The 4,215-nt window shown below is 42.2% G+C and overlaps 1 pseudogene; it reads left to right on the forward strand.

Moving 5' to 3' along the window:
- Positions 1 to 411: 411 nt before the first annotated feature.
- On the forward strand, positions 412 to 3,228 carry LOC122120472 (annotated as a pseudogene).
- Positions 3,229 to 4,215: the final 987 nt, after the last annotated feature.

Below are 4,215 nucleotides of genomic sequence, written 5' to 3' on the forward strand. Positions count from 1 at the left end.
AAGGGAGGGATTTATGATGCAAAACCCCGACAGGCAATCCTCTAGCCCATCTCATTCAAAAAAATAAAAGAATGTTAAAAATATATATAGGGACCGTGAATTTGAGTGAACATAGGAAATTTCATAGATAGAAATTAAACCATGAGTCAGAGCAGAGGGATCATTTTAATCATTACAAGTAAATGATGCCACTTGGGCTCAGAGAAGAAAGGATAGATAACCAGGACCAGCACCTTGCCTGCTTGGTCTGGGGTTCTTCAACTGAAAGAGTGGCCTCAAGATAGATAAAGAAGGCGGTAATCAGGACAGCAGCACAGCAGTATGTCAGAAGACCTCTCTTTAGGAGAGAAAGAACGTTGGAACATTCATTAAAGAAAGAAGGAACTTATTGATGACATTGAGTGGCCGAAATACAAAATTGCAGAAATGATGTCAGAGGTTGGTAATCTTACTTCTGTGGAGGAGAGGAAAACTACTCACAAGAAGAAGCAAATAGCCATGGGAAGAAAGAAATGCAACATTGACCCCAAAAGGGAATTCAGTTGCTGATAATAAACAGTGATCTAGTTCCTCTACAAAGAAGAAAGCCTAAACAAGACTCTCATCGGGGACTACTTGGGTAAAAAGAGATAAATTTTTATTATTTTTTAGGGTTTTGTTTTTTAATTGTTATTGTAAAGGTGAGGCACAGAGGGGTTACAGGTACATAAGTTACATTTCTTTTTGAATAATGTCATCTCTTCCCTCATTTTCTCTCAATTTTTCCCTCTTGAAACCCCCCTATATAAGTTGTATAGTTCATTTTCAATACAGTGTCTAGTGAGTATCTCTGCTGCATTTGTTCACCCTTTGCCCTGCCATTTCTGTCTACCTCTTACCCTCCCCAAAACAGATAAACACATGCAAGACAAAAAGAACAGAAAGCAAAAACAACAACAAAGGAGAAAAAAATCAAAATAATAAAAACCCTCTTGTTTCTACTTTGGGGAGTTCATTTCAATAAACATCACTTTATATGATCGTATGCACATAGCTTTCAAGCCTTTGTGATCCTCTCCTAAGACTCTCCTCCTTTGGTCTCACTGTGTAAATGTCTATAATCCTGCATAATTTATCACGTTCATGTGTATTATAGGTCTTTTACCATCCAGTGTGTTTACTTCTGGTTTTATAGACACATTCTAGTTACAAAAATGAGGGAAACCATGCAACCTATATTTTATTTGGGTCTGGTTTACTTCGCTTTAATATAATTGTTTCCATAACTTTCCATTTCCTTATGAATAGAACAATATCATTTTTTCTTATGAAAGCACAGAATTCCTCTGTGTGTGTGTGTGTGTGTGTGTGTGTGTGTGTGTGTGTGTGTATGTGTGTGTGTATGTGAGCATGTTTTCTTAATTCATTCATCCACTAAGAGGCATCTGGGTTGATTCTGTATGTTGGCTATAGTAAAGAATTCTGCAATGAACATGATTGTTCTGGTAGCTTTAGTCCTGAGAATGAATTTCCTTTTTTTTACTTTATTAAAATAATTGTATTGTTAAGGTGTTGTACAGAGGGTTTACAGTTACCTGAGTAAGGCAATGAGTACCTAACTTGTTTATCATTGTTACCCATTCCCTTCCTTCTTGTTGTCCCACTATCCCTTCCCTCCCCCACCTCCCACATTCCTATTCCCCCCCACCCTCCTCACTGCCCAAAGTTGTAAAGTTCATTTTCAACATACTGTCCTGTGTGTATCCTTGTTACAATGGGTCATCCTGTGTTCTTGATTCAGCGTTTTGTTATTCCACTTCCCCTCCCCAAATTAGACATATGTATATACAAGATATAATGACAACAGGGGATATTCCATAGGGGAAAGAACATACAAAGGAAACAACAACATGAGAATGAATTTCATATCTAAGTTCTTTAGGCTTTTGTGGAGCACCAAGAGTTTGCTGATCTCTCATACAGCCTTTAAGACAGGTCCTGTGGAGCTTCTGTCTTCCCAGAGAGGCACAGAAGATTGACCACATGATGGAGGCTTTCGCCAAGCTCTAACTGCTTCCACCATCTCAATGTCTTCCAGTCCACAGACACCTGCTATGTGCTCAACACTAGCCTGCAGAACCATGACGTGTGTGACAAGCCCATGGCTGAGCAGTGCATCTCCATGGACCGTGGCATCAATGAGGCCAAGGTATGAAATTATTAAGAATGAACCATTTAAAAATACTGAGGGAATCTCCATAGCAGCTACTGGAAAGAGGTGGAAAGGGCAAGAAGAAAAGAAGAATGAATGAAAAAGAGAAGAAGGGGAGAATGCAGTCAAGAATGCAATATAGGTAAACAAATCGTTTAACTAGGGATACAGGTGGACCCATTGCAACAACGAGATATACAAGTCGTTATGTCGAAAAACGAACTTTACAGCTTTGGTGGGGGGTGAGGGGAAGATCGGGTGGGGGGAGGGGAGGAGAATGGGAAGGGATGGGAAGGGGAACCAATGAGGAGGCAACAATGCTTGATAAGAAATGTACTCATTATCTTGCCCATGTAATTGTAACTCCTCTGTACAATATTCTCACAATAAAAAGAAAAAGAAAAAAGAAAAAAAAGAATGCAATATAGATCCTACAAAATTAAGAAGAGTGAGAGGAGGGGTGGGGAAGGGAGGGATATGTGAGAACAGTTGAAAATAGTGACCTTGAGCAAGGTGCACTGTACTCTAAACTGCTTTGTTAAATGGCAACTGCATTATACATGTGCTTGAAAATAATAGAAAATTACCAAAAAATAATGAACTATTAAGGGTCCTGGAAGATGACGGGAATGACTTGACACACATGTTCTTTAAATAGGACTGTGAGACATTGGAAGACTTAGAAGTTGCGGTGGTTCATCCTGACCCATACTGCCTCCACTACTTCAAGTACACACAACAGACAAGGAGCCCAGAGGCCTCATCCCACAGGAGAATCTCAGCCTCAAGGAGGCAGAAGAACTTTGGAAACCTAAGTGCTTTGAAATGTACAACCTCAGCCACAGGAGGGCAGGTCATCAAGGCCTGCAAGACCCAAAGCAGAAGGCAAAGGGTGGAGATGAACCATGTGGAATACTAGAACTTGCCCCAGGCCTGGAGGAGAAGGAAAAGTGAAGTCCACCAAAGCCAGTATCAGCAGGGATCCCTTCTATGACATGCTGGCAGCAAGGAAATGGAGTATCGCCAATAAGAAGTAGAGCTTTCTTGGCACAGCAGGTAAATGTCTGAATCCAGGCCCTATAGCAGGATATAACTGAAGGCCTACCCAACACCCCAACACCCTTGGAGGCAGCCAGGCCAGGAGTTGAGGATCCTATGTGGCACCCATGACCTCGAAAACAGCTAGCTGTGGATGTGTCTGGCGACCCCAAAGCCTCATACTGTGGTTTGGGATGCAGTCAGCTGCCAGCCTTTCTGCCACTGTCCTAAGGACCACTACTGTGTCCAGAGCACTTCCCCCTGCTTAGGAACAGCAGCAGCAGTGTCTGCAGTGGTCACCAGCCACAGAAACATGCACAGCATATGCAGATTCCTTCCATATCCAAGATTTGTTTGCACCAGGCCTGCCATGACGAGGGGGGGGGGCTGCCCATTGGGCAGTGCTGGCCACTCCAGAAGCCACTGTTTTATCTCAAACGGGAAGGGCAAAGTTACCACTTTATCCAGATTTTTTTCTTATATAGGATTATAGCTTTTACATGCCTTATAATTTGAAATTATAAGAAAAGATACTTTCTAAGAATAGTATTTTTAGAATGGCAGCTATAAATTTAGCTCCTGGACAAAAGTATATATTGTGCACTGATGAAATTATATATTCAGAGTCCAGAGGGAACACGTGGGCCTGGGCACTTGGGATGAGTTGCTGCTTGGCTTGGCCACAGTAGGCAAGTAGGAGGCACTGGGTGCTTTGGAGAACCTGTCCACTGGAGAGGCTGCAGGTGTGACTCGCCCTACCACCTCCCTTCACGTGCTTCTCGAAAGCTAAATAAGGCAATGGCTTTTGTGGTGTTTTCCTGTAACTGCTGAGTCTTGGGAAATGGAACTCTTGCCCTGGTCATAGTCTATCCACATTAAACTGCCTGGAAATGCGGACTTCTGCCTGTCTCCACCCTCTGTTTCCTGTGCTCCACTGAACTCAGGGGTGAAATTGGATTATGAAGGCTTTTGTCACTATTTAAAAA

This window comes from Dipodomys spectabilis, unplaced genomic scaffold (assembly GCF_019054845.1).
Source record: "Dipodomys spectabilis isolate Male_0828 unplaced genomic scaffold, ASM1905484v1 ptg000175l, whole genome shotgun sequence".
Taxonomy (NCBI): domain Eukaryota; kingdom Metazoa; phylum Chordata; class Mammalia; order Rodentia; family Heteromyidae; genus Dipodomys; species Dipodomys spectabilis.